Source organism: Sciurus vulgaris, assembly GCF_902686455.1.
Source record: "Sciurus vulgaris genome assembly, chromosome: 10".
Classification (NCBI taxonomy): Eukaryota; Metazoa; Chordata; class Mammalia; order Rodentia; family Sciuridae; genus Sciurus; species Sciurus vulgaris.
The window spans coordinates 42816299-42834551 of NC_136470.1; the positions used below are offsets into that span (position 1 = coordinate 42816299).

The 18253-nt window shown below is 33.8% G+C and overlaps 2 pseudogenes across 2 annotated transcripts in view; both read right to left on the minus strand.

Annotated features, from left to right (window-relative positions):
* The window catches only part of LOC306670882 (heterogeneous nuclear ribonucleoprotein K-like), a 378869-nt pseudogene that overhangs the window by 72803 nt on the left and 287813 nt on the right, over nucleotides 1–18253 (minus strand). The gene's annotated exons all lie outside the window — the stretch shown is intronic.
* Nucleotides 7617–18253, minus strand: part of LOC306670382 (small ribosomal subunit protein bS21m-like) — a 35471-nt pseudogene continuing 24834 nt past the window's right edge. The window contains exons 3-4 of the transcript in view: nucleotides 8391–8447; nucleotides 7617–7917 (exon numbers count right to left, since the gene is read on the minus strand). The product of the transcript in view is annotated as a small ribosomal subunit protein bS21m-like (transcript). The remainder of the gene's footprint in view (nucleotides 7918–8390; nucleotides 8448–18253) is intronic.

Below are 18253 nucleotides of genomic sequence, written 5' to 3' on the forward strand. Positions count from 1 at the left end.
CAAGATTTAATTAAATGCTTTCTACAAGACTTAAAATATAAGGACACAAATGAGTTAAATTAAATGCTATATGAACATTAATTTTAAAATGCTGGAGTGTTTATATTAATAACACCATGAGAGTTCAGGAAAAAAATATTACCAAGGATAAAGAGGGGAACCAATTCATGATAAAACACTCGAGTTCATCGGGAGGGCATAACAATCTTAAGTAATTATGCAGGTGAAAGAAGAGCATCAAAATTCTGATAGAATAGGAAGAAAAAGAGACAAAACCACATACACAGTAAGAGATCTTACCATCCTTCTCTCAATAATTTAAAGAACAATTAGAGAAAAATTTCCTTATGGAAATAGAAAACTGGAACATTATCAACCCACAACCAACATGACCTCAGTGACATCCAGAGAACTCCCTACAACAATGGCAGAATACACAACATCTCAAGTGCACTTAGAACAAGAGAGGCTACAGTATAGGTCATAAAACAGGTCTCAGTGCATCAAGAATGCTTCAGTCACATCAAGTATTTTTCTTACTGTGGAATTAATTTAGAAATCAATTAATAGGAAGCTTTCTGGAAATATTCCAAATATTTAGAAATTAAATAACATACTCTAAATAAACCATGGGTTGAAAAAGGAACCAAAAGGGAAATTAAAATCATTTTAAATGGAATGAAAACACAGCATATCGAAATTTATTGGCTACAACTGAAGCAGAACTTAGGGGGAAATTGATAATCATAAATGCCTAATTAGTAAAGAAGAAAGGTCTCCAGTCAGTGACCTCAGCTTCTACCTTAAAAACTAGGAGAAGAGCAAGTGAAGCTCTGAGCTTCAGATATAAAAGGAAAGAAAACATGTGAAGGAAGGACAATTTGAAAGATGAAGGTGAAAGCTAGCACATAGAAATCAGAAGAAAAACAAGATATTGAAAAAGCTAAAAGATGGATTTTTGTAAAGATCTATGAAAATAATGAATCTATGGCCAAATTATTCAGAAAGAGAATAAAGATGTAGGCTTTTAATGTCAGGAATGAGCAAGACGACATAATTACTGGTTCTACAGATATTTAAAGTACAAATAGTTAGAAAGAACTTCATGCCAATAAATTTGAACACTGAAATGAAATGAACAACTCCTTGAAGGACACAGACTACCAAAATTCATGTAATGATAAATATATAATCTTAATAGCAATAAAATTAATTTCAATGTATAGTTTAAAACCTCCCTTTAAGGACATTTCCATGTAGATGCCTTTACTTTTCAATACTAGATAAATACAACAATGTGATCACTAAGTTTATTAACTTTGATGTATATATCACATCGCCAAACTTAAACATGGACTTAAATATAAAAATCTAAATTAAAACATGAAAAAAATCTATATGACTTTGCTTGTGGTAAAGCTTTTTTGGGTACAACACCAAAAGTACAATCTATAAAAGAAAAGATTGATAAATTGGTTTTCATGAAAATCAAGAACTTCTGCCGTCAAATAATCATATGATATAATAATACAAGTGTTACACTAGGTTAATATATTTTAGTAGCATATCTGATAAAGAGTTATATCCAAAAAAAAAAAAATGTAAAGATCTCTCCTATCCTTGCATTTGAATACACATCAGGGTAACTACATCATGTTCAACCACAAGAATAGGATCCTAATTAGAATAAGTTATAGTCTATGTGCCAAAATACACTCTACTGTCATGTATATCTAAAAAGAACAAATAAAATTAAAAATGAACTCTCAAAAATAAGAAAATACAAATGCAACCTAAAAACAGGCAAAATATGTAAGCATACATTTCAACAAAGAAGGATTGCTAATGGGCACATGAAAAAATAATACTATTATTATGGAAATATATATAATAACCACAATGAGTTATGCCTTAATAATACCTATTTAAAGTATCTAAAACCATAAAGACTAATCAGAGTAAGTCTTTGTGAAGATGAACAGTCACTCGTTCTCTCAAAAACTGCAGGTGGAAATGGAAAACTGGTACAACTACTTTGTAAAACCACCTGGTGTATTCTTTAAAAGTACATATATATCAATATATATCAATATATATGAACCAACTATTCCACTAATTTACCCATGATTCACAAAAGCATATGTGCAAAGATTTATACAGAATGCTTATAAGTCCATTTATAATATAGATGGATAAGGAACAGCTCAAATGTTCACTACCAGGAGAACCAACCAGCAAATATGGCACATCCAAACCATGGACTGTGAAGAAGCAATGAAAAGGAATGAATTATTGACATCCTTAGTTCTATGGTCTCATGTTTGTGTCCCTCTAAAATTGATGGATTGAAACCTAATCACCAATTTGATGGTATTAGGAGTCAGACCCTTCGTGAGGTGGTTGTCATGAGGACACATCCCTCATTCATGGGATTAGGGACCTTATAAAAGAGACCCCAGAGAGCTTCCTTGCATTTCCACCATGTGAGGACACAGAGAGAAGACTCCATGAATGGATGAGAAAATAAACCCTTACCAGACACCAAATATGCCTATGTCTGGATCTTAGACCTCCTAGACTCCAGAAATGTAAGAAAAAAAATTTTTTCTGCTTTTTATAAGGCATCCAGTTCATGGTAGTTTGATACAACAATCTGAAAAGAATCAGTAAGTCAACAAGGAGGATGAATCATAAATAAAAAAGCACATTGGAAAAAAGCCTATTCATGTAAAAATCTTTCAAGAATTTTGCAGTGAGTTACTTAAATAATTATGGTACTTTATTGAAAGTACCATATCCAGCTGCATAAGTGCAAACACAGTCAAGGAAAAGGAAGGATTTACCCAGGATTGTGCTCCAGTCAACTGAGAAAAATGAAGTGTCAAGTTAAGAATGTCGATGCAAGGGAGTGAATAAATAATTGGCTAAGAAATATGAACTAATAAGGAGAGAAATGAGGATGTAAGGGTTCTAAGAAAAATCATGACATGGGGTAGAATCAGTTGAAGGGACTGAGGAATAGAATAATTGTTGTATTTATAACATAAAAATGAGTGAGACAAAAAGAAGTGATATTTAGATGGAAGCTTGAGACAGATTTTTGATGATGTTATTGACATTGATCCTGACAAGTCTAGGGGTCTAGGGTATGATGAATGGAATGAAACCTAGGTGGATGAAAAAGGAATTCAAGGAACTGAGAGCTCAGGGTTTTAGAAGATGCAATTTCAGAACTGCAAGGAATCAGAAGGAAGAGATTTCAAGAAACAAATATTCAGTTGGAGGGACAGGTTTGTAGCTCAGTGATAGAGCTCTTACCAGCCTGCACAAGGCCTTGAGTTGATCACCAGCATAACAAACAAAGCAAAACAATAACAGAAACAGTGTGCAGTGGAGTGGAGGGTAGATTATGTCTTGTATAGACATATACAGGTGAGGTAATGGATACTATAGACTTGTACAAGAAATTCAAAGTTAAGGGGTCTCATGGAAGAGCAAGGGAGAATGGTCTAGAAAGAACATTTCAGATCAAAGAAAATCCTCATGCCAGCTTCAGGCTCATTGGTAAGGAAAGAGGACTCTGGGAATGTTAGTGTCCTCAAGGAACATTTACCTTTGTTTTACAATTGAAAGTAAAGAGAACATTCATAAAAAGTTGAAAATATAGGAGCTTTTATTTATTTTTTTTCTCTGAATATGCTGTGTACTCCAATGGACTTATGGAAAACTTTCGAAAATTGGAGAAGGCTGAGATAGAGAACAGGGACTGCCCAGAGTCTAGAGATGATCAGTGCCAGAGACCAGGATGTCCTGGGCATCTGGGGAGTCTCACCTTCACTGGCATAATCAGAGTAAAAGCACATTGATATCATTTCTGCTAGTCTCAAGACAGAGAACAGAGGCAAGACCCTGACTCCTGTAAGAAATTTTGGGATTAGTGTAGGCAAGATTCTCCTCTCCCTTCTTGTAATAGAAAAGTTAGTAACTGAGCAAGACTCAATTTTGTATCTAAGAGATTATCTACTTCTGTAGATGAAGCTTGGAAGTCTACAGAGAAGCCATCTAATTCTTAGCCCACAAGGCTTCCTCTCTGTCCCTCTCTCTCTCTTTCCCTACCCGACTCCAAAAACAGTTTCTGTGTGTTCAGTTAACAACCTGAGCGGAAGGACTCTGCTTTTTAATGCCTCTAGAAAATTAATTTAAAAATCTCTGGAGTGACTGGTTTGGTTCACTACACTGAAATCATAATGTTAGTTATATGTGTCTCAGAGGATGAATAAAATTTTTTAAAAAAAATATTGACAAGCAATTTGCATATAGACAGTATTTGGATGCTAAATATATTTAATTAAATTCCATGAATATATTCCCACTTTGCTTTCCTTGTGACAAGAATTATTATTTTACCAACTGAATACAAAAAATGAGCTAGTCTTTTTATATTTTGCTTTATACTAAATGGTAGAGAAACATATTTGAGTGTCGTCGTCAATGTGTCAGATAAAAAGTAAAATAAAATTATACACTGAAATGTCCTGCTTTATTTTGAATGCAAGTTTGTAGTATACAACTACTGTATACTTAGAGAACACTGTGCCCCTATGAAATGTTAAGGAAAGCATCACAAAGAAGGATGTGCTATCAATCTGCAAAGAAAAGAAGCACATTCTACAGAAATGTCTCATCATGTTCCTATAAAACTGCACAGCTAATTCATTTTCACTTAAGTAATGAATAACTTCATTCATGAACTGGGATTTGAAACCTCCTCCAACCTGAATATTTGGAAAATAAATTAATATGAAAACTACATCCAAATCAGAGAGATAATTAGGTGAGTTATGGAGAAATTTGAGTTCAAAAAGTGAGAAATATATGCAAAACACAGTATCTCTTGATCTAATTAATTCTGTTTCAAATCCAAAGGAGTTTCATAACAACATTACAATATTTTCTGAGTAGTATAAACATTTAGGATTTACACTTTCTCAAATATTTCATTTCCGCCCAGAGCAGCATCAAGGAGATTGCAATTAAATCTGCTGGGAGTCCTGCAGAGTCTTAGCCTGTCTATCCACTCGACATGCTATTCATGTAGAGAAGATATTAATCTCACTTCTTATTTGGCACTACTATCCTTTTTCTAAAGCTCTTCTGACTTCTTTTCCTACCACTCTACTTGACCACCTTAAAATAAATTTAATAGAATGAGTTTGAATTCCTCCTGGGACAATGTGTTATAAATATATACATAACTATCCACAAGGAAGGATATGATGACTGCTGTTTAGCAACAAGACAAAGATGATAATAATATCATTAACTCTGTCAATATAAATGCTAATAGAAAAGGAAAATTGGATCCATGCCTGGTATCACATTTTCTCTGATAGGAAATTAGAACAGAGAAATTGAATCTGACAAATCTTAACATTTAGAGACCAACATCAAAATTGTAGTCTGGAGTACACAATAAATGGTAGAATGCTTCTTAATTAAACTGTGCTTTTGTTAGGCCAGAATGAATAGCCTCTGCCTGGCCAACAAAGTGATTCACAGTCTCCCAGAGGAACCCTTAAAAAATATAGTACAAAATAAAGGCCATAATGCTAGCAAAAATCAAGTTGACAAGCCTGCACTAATTATCTTTGGTATTACAACACAGCTAATGGAGATGCAGCCTGAAAGATAATAGAGGTGAACTCATTAGCAGTGCCTTGAACTAATGTTTGTAAGGGGAGCATTTATTGTCTGCTAGTGCTACATAACTCAACATTGTGCATTAGCATATTAAATAGGGCTCTAACTTGATTTGTGAGCACTTTTTAACCTTTCTGTGTAAATGACTTTGAGGAAAAATAAATTTATGTGAATAAGCATATATAAGCTTTCATTCATGGGCAAAGTTTGGGGAATTATTTTATTTTTTTAAAAAACTACATTTAAAAATTTTCACTTTTGAGAAAGAATTTGAAAGTATATCTAAAATCAACCTTGGAAACATTCCCATTAAGTTTTTCCTATATAAATAAAAAATCTGTAGTAGATACATACAGCTATATAATAAAAATATAGATCTAGATATCTAACAAACATTATAGATATAGGATATATTCTGAAGTTTTGTTACTTTATGAAATTTAACCTTTTATTAGTAACAAAGAGAAAAAGATTTCTATTATTTTATAATTAAAAACTATGTGAAAATAACAATGGAATAATCACTATGAGCAGGTTTTTGTTGGTTACTTTTAGTTTAATTTTGTTTGCTTGCTTGCTTGAGTTTAAGGGGTGAGTAACTTAATTTAAAATGCAGTATTTTCTATTTGTTTGGCAATATTTCTTTCACTTTCCTCCTTCCTTCACTCTGTCCATGATGACACAGAGATATAAATTAAGAATCTGTTTTAATGTCCAACAAGAAATCCCATCACCTTGAACAGCCACCATCCACAATGACTGAGTAATGACATACTAATAATGTTTTATCTCACTAACATTTAATGTACAGTGCTCTCTCTACTTTCTCATAGTACAGAGATTTTTATTCAGTAATTAGATTTACTCAAACTACAGTTTTAACTGTCATTAAGCTGAACTACAAGTTTTCCCCATGTGAATTTCATTTCAATGCCAATTTTTTGTAGTAAATTTTTGTCAGAAATATTTGATTTTAAAGAGTCTGATGCTATCAAATGTCTACAAAAAAGAAACACAATTTTGTAATTTTAAGCATGGTGTTTTCCCTGTTTCTGTGTATTTCTTAATAAAATTAATGCATTTTTACAAATAATGATTCATACTTCATAGTTATAAGGAGAAATTAGCTCATAATAGTAAAATATGTATGCCTCATTAAACTTGTCATAAAATCACATCATTAAATTAATCCACATCCATTTCAAGCATGTATTTTTTTCCTTCAAGCCATTTAGTACCTAAGACAAATGCTAACATGGATCCATATTAACAAACAAAACAAATATGAATACATTGGTTTATGTAAAAGGTAATGCAGAATTTTAACATATATATTTCAGAGCATTGTGAGCATATATTTATAATTAACATGTATTGAGTTCTTATGTACGTTGTATTTAGATACATAGGTGTATTCTAACTTAAGAATTCTGTAGATGGGTAGTTACAAATTTAAGAAGAGTGAAATTTGTATAGCCAACATAACAGGAAATCTGAATTGAAAAAAGAGAAGATAAAGCAACAAGTTAACAACCCCTCCTTAATTTTTTAGTGAATTTCTTTTTTTTTCTTTTTTTTTCTAGATTTAAACATATTTATTGTTAATACTTACACAAAAATTACCACTTTTACTATTTAAGTGTGTAATTCAGTGGCATTATGTACAGATTTTTTTTTTTTTTTTGCAACCATCACCACCATCTATTTTCAGAATGTTTTCAGATTTGCAAACTGACACTCTATGCCCATTAAACAATTCCTGATTGCCCCCTTCCCTATCCTTTGGCAACCACCATTCTACGCCTAGACTACTTTTGGTTTCAAGTCTCTCTTTCACTTAATAAGAAGGTCTACTGCTGACCAATGAATATACGTCATTTGAGTTTATTGTAGAGCAAGAGGTGGAGACAAATTGATGTGGGCCTCCAATCCACGTCTCAGCAGCCCTGCCATGGATCTGCCCGATTCTTTTGCATCAAAAAGTTGATCTTTCGAGCCATTTCCATGTTGTAGATCCGGCGGCAGTTTTCATAGCTTTCCCGCTGTCATTTGCTGCAAGGTTTCTCATAGTATCTTCGTCATTTAGTGTCCCCAGTGAGCCCATCCATGCTGAGGATTCTGTTCATGGTCCTGTATGCACCTTCCACGTTCCCTTCCTGTACCATCACAGTCCTAGCAATGAACTTCAGGTGTTCTGCCGTGACCTTGGATTTCACTCTTCACTTTGCAGGACCCGTCGCCCTCAGCACTGCACCATTAAGCTAATTTCATGAACTTAGTTCTGAGCTTGCCAGTTTACACAGTTCTCAAAGTTCATGAGATGAAAACAAACTCATTGTTCAGGTAGAATGTGACTATTACAAGGACAAAGAAATTTCTCCCAGAGCCTTCATGAGGAGGATACTGTAAATTGATATAGTGCTAGGATGAGGATCTAGGCATTTTGGTCTTAGCAGAATACATTGCATTAGCCATCTCATTACTCCGCCCCAAGTGAGAGCAGCCAAGTTAGTCTAACCCTACACCAGACCTAGTGGTTCCCTCCCTGAAGAAAGATAGTGTGTCCAAATACTGTAAGTAGTTTCTAAAGGCCTTGATACTTTTACCTTGTACCTAGACCATCAAAATGAAATGTCAATTGATTAATTTCCTCTGTAAATAGGTTCCTTTATTATAACTGCTTTAGGTACCTTCCCAATGTTATTCTTAAAAACTGCTTCTTATATACTTCAAACTCCTTAGGTGATCTAATGATCAAATACATTAAAAACATTAAAGTTAATAAGTATTAAGGAATATTGGTAACATCACACATACACATACACACACACACACACACACACACACACACACACACACACAGTCTCCCTGCTTTTTAAAGAGAAAACTAAATGTGGCATATCTCCATCTAGCACATCTAAGTACATTGGTAAAAATGAAATGTTCAGAAAAAGAGACAGTAGCTTCTTTTTAAAGATAAATAAAAACACAACTTAAATTTTTGGCCTTTATAAATAAAATATTTTGTTTTTCCAGTGTACCTAGAGTTCCACTTTGAATTATTTCATATGATTGAAAGAAAACACTGAAATGACCTAATAAGGTTGCTACATAGATTAATGCAAAATAAGTACAGCACTTGAGAACAGGGTAGACCTTATGAATGCAAATGAACAGCTAAGACATTGATAATTAACAACTTATGAATAGATATATTCTTTCTTTAAGTTAAATTCCAGAAATGTTCAGTAGATTGTATAAGCAAACAAAAGTCTTAGCAGTGTTTGCTTTAGTTAAAAAAATTTTCAAAGAATACTGACTTAAACATAAATGGTTATTATTGATGATATCTAAGAAACCTCACAGATATTTTCCAGGAAATTTTGAGTCAAATTTTGTATTTGACTCAGTAGTCACCACTCATGCTTGTTAGCTTGTTTGGTTTTTTTTTTGCTTGCTTATTTGTACACAGGATCACACGTCCTCATTTAAATTATTGAGGCAGAGAAGTCTGAAAAATAAAGCAGAAGGAGGAGAAGGTCGAGGAAGCCTTCAGACTTCCCAAGCAGACAGGACAGCTGTGCAAGGAGGGTGGAAAGGAAAGGGAATGGCAGTCAGTATAATAAGTTTGCATGTTTTGATATTATCTTGACCTAGGTTTGAGGTCCTGTCTAGAAGCAGGTCTTTGCTCCTTCTTGAACAGTTGGTTAAGTCTATATCCTAACCAATTCCCTTATCAGCTTATCACTTGGTGCCACTATGCACCTTCCCCAGTTTCCCCAGAGTCACTTACCATGCAACCAGAAATAGCCCCTACACCCTGGACCTTACAAAATTACTAAAATTAACCAATTTGCAGGGTTCAGGGAAACCTAGCTAACCTCACTTCCCTTGCCATACATAATCTACCATATATATCCAAATATCTGTTACGCCTTCTCATGTGCAACCCCCAGTATAGCCCTGCCTGACAACCATGCCTAGTTTGGAAGTTTATGTAACAGAGTTCTGCCTTTCATCTATCTGAGCATCTGCATGCTGTTTCCCAACATCAAAAGGATCCTTTAAATCTTAGAAAACACGCAGTCTCAGATGTTTCCCATTAGAGGAGTCCTGCATCTGAATTCTGCAAGGATGAGCCTGCACCAGGATGAGTGGCTTAGAGTGGCCTAGGAAAGGCATAACTTCAAGAAAACACGATGGTGGAAACAGGGAGGAAGGGAGTCACTGGGCCTTCCACCTCCTGTGCTTTCTGCCACAGTTTCTTTTGAAAGAGAACTAAGATGCCCATATCACAAAAGGTGATTCAATGCCCTACTCTAGGGGAAAATGTTAGGTTTGCCTATGCTTGGGATTCCTTTGTGACTGTAATTGGTGGAGCACTAGACTGGTGAGTACATTGGATACCAGACTGAAGGCAGAGTGATGGTCACTATTTGTGGTAGAGTTTCTCCCTTTCTCCTTCCAACCATCAAAAATTACACGTATTTCCAATTTTCATGGGCATTTAACTATCAACTGTGAACAAAGACAATGTCAGGGTAAAGTTTGTGATGTGTGCATGGCAGAAAGGCCATTCAGTGATGCCATACCAGGATGTTTCTTGCCCCTGGACTTCAAGTTTTATGCATTTAAGATCTTCATTTCTTTCTGCTATCTACAAGAGAATTTAAATTTTAACGTTTTACTAATAGAGGTACGTGTTGTCATCTATATAAGATGAAATATTAGCCTCTGAATATTCAAAGAAATCTATTCCATGAAGGCCCAACAAAGCTTCATTTTGGCATTTTTCTCTTTCAACAAATTCACTTTAGCCAGCTCAGTGTGACCATGTATGGACTGAGGATCCAGGAATTATATTAGTGAAGATGTTTACAAAGAAATCTGAACTAGCAAGGTCTTCTAATCACCCCTGCAATATTGGTTTATTTTGACATTGTAGTTTTAATAAATGCAAGAATCTGCTACAGTTGATTATGTGCTTTACATTTGAAAAGTGTATCGATCGCTTGACTTGAATTAACGATGCAAGTTTCTTAATTGGACAATCAGGATCAGGAAGCTGGATAAATGTTGAAGCATAAGATCTTCTCTTTTATTGACTACTTTATAAGCACTAATGAGATTATCATGTAGGGTAATTTTCCTTCTCCTACTGATTGAAATATTATGATTATATAATATTGACTTTCCTTAATAATAAAATGTGATTGGATTATTAAAACCCATTTTAATGACTTGGGATTTACTCTATAATTTATTGCAGACATTCTTGATTATTTTAAGGAACCATATTTATTCTAATTATTGAAGACTATTTTCTACATGGGGTGGTCAGAAACCACCTTGGTTTTATTCTTGAAATCAAGACATTCAAACTTAAACTATAGAAGCACTGAATTTCAAACCTTTGGGACTTCGCTATAAATGCAATTTTAAAAATTTTTAGAAAACTATGATTGGCTTATAAAGTTTTGATGAATAGAGGGAAAAAAAGATACATCAATTAGAGCCCATGGTATTGAGGAGAGTGGTTTCCCTAGAATTTCTACTTCTCTTCTTTTCATCTTTTTATAATATATCTCACTCCTGATTGCATATGAATTTTCAAAAGCATCCACATGTCTCATCTCATTTGATATCCCAATTTGAGGCAGGTGTTTTTTCCCACATCTTATAAATAAAAGTATTGAATCACAAGTAATTTGATATTTGCTTTAAGTCAAAGAGTTAGTTGATGGCAGACCTCGAATTAAATATATGGCATTTTTTTCTTCTAAGATTGCTTCATGGTCTTTTCATCAGATGACAAATTGATTAGAAAATTATTAGTGTCCTGGTTTGTATATGTATAACATATGTAATGTATTTATATAATACATTTAGAAATAAATAGTTATTACCATTCGTAGTTGGTTTTTTTCAGCCCATTTGAATATGTATTCATTAGCCCAAGCTTCTTATATCTAGCATTTCTTTCAGATATGATTTGAAATAAGTACATAGAAATAGGATTTTCAAGTCACTTTTAAAAAGAGCCACTATTATGGAGTATAAAATAAAAGGCCATCACTAAGTGATAAATGTTTTTTACTTTCCTTTTCTTCTTTCTAATACAACCATACCTGCAATATCTGATAGACGAGAAGAAAAGAGAATTTGACATAAATCCTGGTACCCTAGAGTTTAGCAGGTGCTCCTACTTCACAGGGTACATTGAACTTCCATATGCTTCCTGTAAAGCTGAAGGAGTTGTGGGAACCCTGGGCTGCTCTAACTGCTTTCTCATCACTCCTGTTTTCTAGATCATGGATAGACATATTCAACCCAGATTCTTTGAATTGCAAAAATGTTTGCATGAGACTCAGAATGGGGAACCACCCAACCACTTGCTGCACTGAGTTCTTTCCAAAAGCAAATAATGTTCTTAAAACATGGAAGAGAGCCGGTAATCCCAGCGGCTCAGGAGTCTGAAGCAGGAGGATCTCAAGTTCAAAGCCAGCCTCAACAAAAGTGAGGCACTAAGAAACTCAGTGAGACCCTGTCTCTAAATAAAATACAAAATAGGGCTGGGGATGTAGCTCTGTAGACAAGTGCCCCTGAGTTCAATCCCCAGTACCCAAATAAATAAATAAATAAAACATGGAAGAGGTGGTATCTGAATCTGACTTCAGTATTCAAAGACTTTGTAGTCAGTCTGTCATCCCAGGTTGGGTGGGAAGTAGCCCCAAGTAAATTATTAATATACTTTAGTATCAGGATGAGAAGAAGATTATTAAGATAAGGTATTTTCTAAGGGATTTATCATTAAATATGTAATTTTCAGAGGTAGAGACAGAGGGGACCAAGATTACTATTATCTGTCAATTCCACAAATTCAAATTGCAAATATGAACATATCTTATTCTCCCTATTTGAAAATCTACATGACAAGAAATTGTCTCATTCAGAGAACGTTTGAATCATCTTCAGTTCCTTCTGCTTAATACATCATCATTATCCTATCAATGAAATTTTCACCAGTTATATTCATTCCTTATTCAAATATTACAATAAGTTATTGAAATACCAAGATATTGAATATTTAAGTGATAATGCAATAAAGAAGGACTGCTGCCTTTAATAGAAAATAACCTTCTTTACTTTCCTATAAAAGCCAAAGTCATCTCATTGTTGAAAAATCATGTTACATTATTGTTGGAAAAGCCCCTATGTAGACATAAATAGGATTTTTTATTGTAGAGTATTAGAGAGTAGTCAAGATAATAAGAGGTGGTATACAAGAATTTCAGGACTCCAAAAGCTCTGTAGAGCTAGGCCTCTTTGACAAGACATCTTGAATAGCATAATTATCACCTTCTCTGCTATGTTCACCTGTTTGTTGTCATGTTTAATGACCTAAACACCCCCCCGGTATGAGGCAGCTATTTGTTCAGAATTCCTCAGTCCTAGAACTTGAGTTCAAGTCCCCACTTGACAGTGCTTATGAATAGAACTAATTTAGTCCAGGAATTTCTTTTCTACTCTCCTCAAACCCAATCTTCTTAGACCCTGTGCACATAAGACATTGAGCTAGTCAATCTTTCAATGCTGCTTTTTAAGGGAGTTGTTTAGAAATATTTCTTCCCTTCAACTTTCCTATTTGTTTGAAACACTTTCTTTTCCTTTATTTTTGGGCCTGGGTTACATGCTTAGTCAGTATGCTTCATTTTTTCTATTAGAAATTATTTGTTCTATATTAAGAACTCTGTGAGTCTTGAGTTCTACTTGCCTTTTGTCTTCTTTTAAAAAACTTAAGTCCTATTTAGCTACGAATAACTCAAATGTTTTCACAAACAACTCAAATGAAATGTTTACTATTTTGGCTATGAAAATGTCATCTTTAACTTCAGCAATAATTCTTGGGGTAAGTAGAGAAAGAGAGAGAGAGAGAGAGAGAGAGAGAGAGAGAGAGAGAGAGAGAGACTCTCCAAAACTGAATGAACAAAACTACTGAAAAAAGAAATGGTAAATTTTCTAACAAGGGAGTGTTATACCTTTGTAATGGTTCAGAAGAAAAGCCTACCAGACTTCTTTTTCAAATTGTATTGGAATCTACCTTCATAATTTTACCTTCAAATTGTTTTGGAATCTACCTTCGTAATTAAGTGTGGAATGATATTGCAATGATCCTCCTCTTTTAAAGCTTTCAGTTTAATGAATTTGTTTTGAATTTCAATTCAAAGGGAATCTTTACTATTCCCATTGAGGCAATCTTGCTGATCAGCAACATTTGGTGCAAATAGTAATCAAGCTTCAAAATTATGCAAAACATTCTCTATTTCTCAAAAATTTCACTGAATTATTTAAAACTCAGTGGTGGAAACAAGCACCAGCTGTGGTGTGAAGGGGGTGGGGATTTGTAAATACGCACAAAGGATTGGAATGCTCAGTGGGTGTAATTCATGTAGTTGCACACCCTTCCTCTGACTGGGCTGATGAAATGACACTGAAACCTAACTGTGTAACATACAGAGTTTACCAGAAGAGGGTTTTTTTTGTTTTCAGCTAAAAAGTGTTTGTCGCAGCATCTTGCCATCTGTTTAAAACATACAAGCAATCTTACATAACTACAGCTCATTTGTATGGGCTGTGTGTTGACATGATGGTAACTGTATAATGTGTTACTGACTGAAATGTATAGCAATGGTGTAACCAACCCAAAGTGCCACCAAAGAGAGGATCAACATCATTCTCTTCCCCAAGATTGTCACTTTGTCGATGATAAACTGTGTGATCATTTAGTAAATATATATTTAAATAAAGTCATTAACAAATGAAAAGCAAAAATAGAAAAACAAACTAAAGAACTGTTCTAAGATAGTATTGTTTTCAGTTATATCAAGAACACACTAGAAATTTGCTGAAATTTTTGTTGTCTTGTACATCTCTGTTATACAACAGGAAGAAACAAAATTTCCTAAGTAAAACACTTGTAACTATTGTGATGTTTCTGTCCTTGATTCTATAAAAATCCCAAGGTGGACAGAAAAGTTGGGAGAGGAGTGGGAATGCATATTGACCTCTTTTCTGTACCTTTATTCCTTTATTGGCCTATGCTTAAGAAAGTGAGCTGTCGATTATAATTTCAGCACAACAAAGGCTGATATTCTTGATCTTTCTTCCCCTCAGATCATTGAATTCTCTTAACAAAAGTAAATACTATTTGTGAGATTCACATATTCCTCTTGATTTAGGAGATAGGTTCAAATTTATTTCAGTATATATATTTCAAACTTCTGTTACTTCTAGTTTGTTACTTTCAAACTACTGTTAATGTATGCTTAGAATTCTGAGATAACCAGAAAAATAATGCATGGTCCATGTCTAAAAGCAAATCAAAATCTCGGTAGGTAATGTGGAATATACCAAACCAGACACCTGCAGCTATTGACCTATACTTACAGAATGTCTAAATTTAATGACAATAAACATTTTAAAAGTTAAACTTGTGAATAATATATTTTAAACAGATACAAGGAGATGTATTCATCATGTTGATACATTAGGAAGTTTATTCCTCTGTGAAAAGCTATAAATCTTTCTAAAGAGGTGATGATTTTTTTCAGGTCTCTTTGTACATACCGGACCATAACATGGGGGAAAGAGAGTTATGATATTACTCGATTAATTTTAAGACAATTGTTTTCTTCTGTCCTGATTATAACTTTCCAAACTAAGTTCCCGCATTGTTCCTTCTTTCTGTCAATAGAGGAGACAAGAAAAATGAGAATTTGAAAGGAAGAGTGAGAAAGGAAATTATTATTGAAACTAGAGTAGGCACCTTGAAAATCTTAAATGAAAAAAAGTGAGAATGTAGGGTATGAAGATCTGGTAGCAAGGAGAGCTTGAGACAGATCATAAGAACTGGTAGGTCTGAGTTCAATGGTGATTTAATTAGCTCCATCCCAGAGACAGTTAAATCAAAAAAATAAAAATAAAAACTTCTCAGGATATATATATATATATTTCTGTTTTATGCACCAAAAGGAAGTTCTTCTATTATATGTTTTTGCACAGAGCATGTGTTTAGTCATGTTCTAAGTAATTTTCCTTGAAAAAATATGGTTTTATTGAAAACACGAGCAGGAAACAAGAAGTGTTTATGTCTCAGATGAGGATTGTCATGAACGTTTTGCACAATTTCACTGTATAACGTGTCTACTCTAAGTGTATGTGACATTCTAAACTGCCTGTGGGAAAGCATAAAACCAAAGAGAAATTAAAGTAATTCCTAAACTGGAGGGAAGACCTAAGCCTTCATTGATTTCATTTTATATTATGAATAAAATTGTTTGCTGTATTGATAAATATAAAATTCCTAAAGCAAGAGTACTCTATTTTTATTTTTGCCATTATATTCTTAATGTGTGCTCTTTACAACTTTTCAAAAAGAAAAACTTACAGTGGGCAAATCATGAAAAAATACTCATATAGATATACTATGCTAAATATGTATATATATACATACTATATATATATACACGTTAAACTTTGCAGATTATTTTTAAATGTAGCTTAATCTCAACCAATATCTTAGTTTAAAGACAACTAAAGAGATTAAATGATTTGCTTCAAGAACCCTAATGAGAGATGGGAAAATTCTTCCTTTTTATTAGTTCATTTTATTGGGATTAATGATATTATGAACACATAATATTGGGTTTCATTTTGACATAATTATGCAAGCATAGAAATTCTAAACACATCTCAGGGCATCTGATTATGTTCAGTACTCCTTTTCTACTACAAATATGTACTATGTTATTCTTTGCTTCTGTTTTTTCTCCCTTTTTAAGCAAGCAGTATTTCTGTTAACTGTTTTTCTTGCCAATTTTTGCATGTTTTTCTCTCTTGTGCAGGGTAAATTGTCTGATGATACCAACATTGTCCAATTCAAACATGATAGTAGTATGGTCCACCTACTTTATTGAGTCTTTGATATATTTTACTTCAATTACTTAAAAATGCCAGAAGAACCCTGGCAAGGCAGCTGTCTGGTTACATGAACTATACTTTCCCTAAGGTGGACTCATGTGCATAGATCTAACCTCAATGTTCAAAGCCTGCACAAAATTGTGAACTTGTTGTTATTTTTATTCTCCTTAGTTCTCACTCAGTTATTTCCTTCCAGGTCTTTTTCTTCGTTCCTTGTATATTTTATTCTTGTGTTTTTTTTTTCCCCCTGAGGTTCATTTTTGCTCTGTTTTTAATCTCTTACTAAATACAACTTCACATATTAATACATCACATTATATCTTCGCTTCCTATTGCCTAATTCCTCCAAAACTTGATTCAGGAAATATTTTTATGTTGCAAAATTTATACTATGCACTGATAGGCTTCTTCAAAGATTTTTCCAAGCTACTTACACCAATTTGATGAGAAATAAACACAAGTAGTTTTGCAACTTGTTAATAGACAGTGTAAAAAGAGTATTCAAAACACAGTTATTAAGAGGGTTAGCATTTGAACTATTCTTAAAGAATGGAGATATTAAAACAATATAGCATTCTAGAAAGAGGTAGGAAAATATATAAAGGCATAGAACATGCAATAGCACTATGATTTTGAATTCAGCTGAACTATGGATATATTGATATATTTTTAGAAGTGACAATAGATTAAGTTCAAAGGATAAGAGCTGTATTTCAAAGAACACTCATGACATATCAAGAATCAGGTCCTTAGAAAAAGGCCAAAAAAAAAAAAAAAAAAAAAGCAACTCATTTTCTTTTAATCTATAGATAACAGGAATCTAGTCAAGGATTTTTAAAAGGGGAATAATATAATCAGTTATCTGTATTAAAAGGACATGTTGGTGGCAGTATAGAAATGGATTGGAGAAGGGAAAGATAGATGGCAAGGGGAAAATATTAGAAGCAGTTACATAAAACTATGTCACAAATAGGATCTTAACTCTGGCAGAAGCTAAAGATAACTGGTAGATCAAATGATTTTTTTTTTTTAATGCGTGTAATATATTACACAGAAAAGAGTGTGCTTATTCAGAATAGGAAGAAGATGGGTTCAAAGAGAAAAGTCTCAGGCTGTGGGAAACTTATAATTCAATAAGGTCATCAAAGTACATGATCGCCATTCCAATGACATTACAGTGGTGAATGAAAAAATGTGATGAGGCTGTTCTGAAGTGGGAAATGTCACATGTCATCTAGGCTCAAGGATTGATGGGGCAAATGTAGTTTGCAGATGGTAAAACAACTGTGACTCAGAAACTCATGGTTTCTGGAGGAAAATCTCTCAATGGAGAGAGAATGCACCTCTTGTGGAATTCTCAGACCCAAAGGGAATCTGACATCTCATCACTGGCTAAAAGACACCCTAAGTCCATAACACATTTGTTCCTGTATTAGAACTCAGTGGTACTATCAGCTAAATGTCCAAGAGTTAGGATGGCTCCGAGTTCTCTGTTGAAAGGAGAGGCAAGTTTCTACCTTCCTTTAGACGAGCTACAGAACATAAATTATTCATTTAAGAACAAAACTGAACT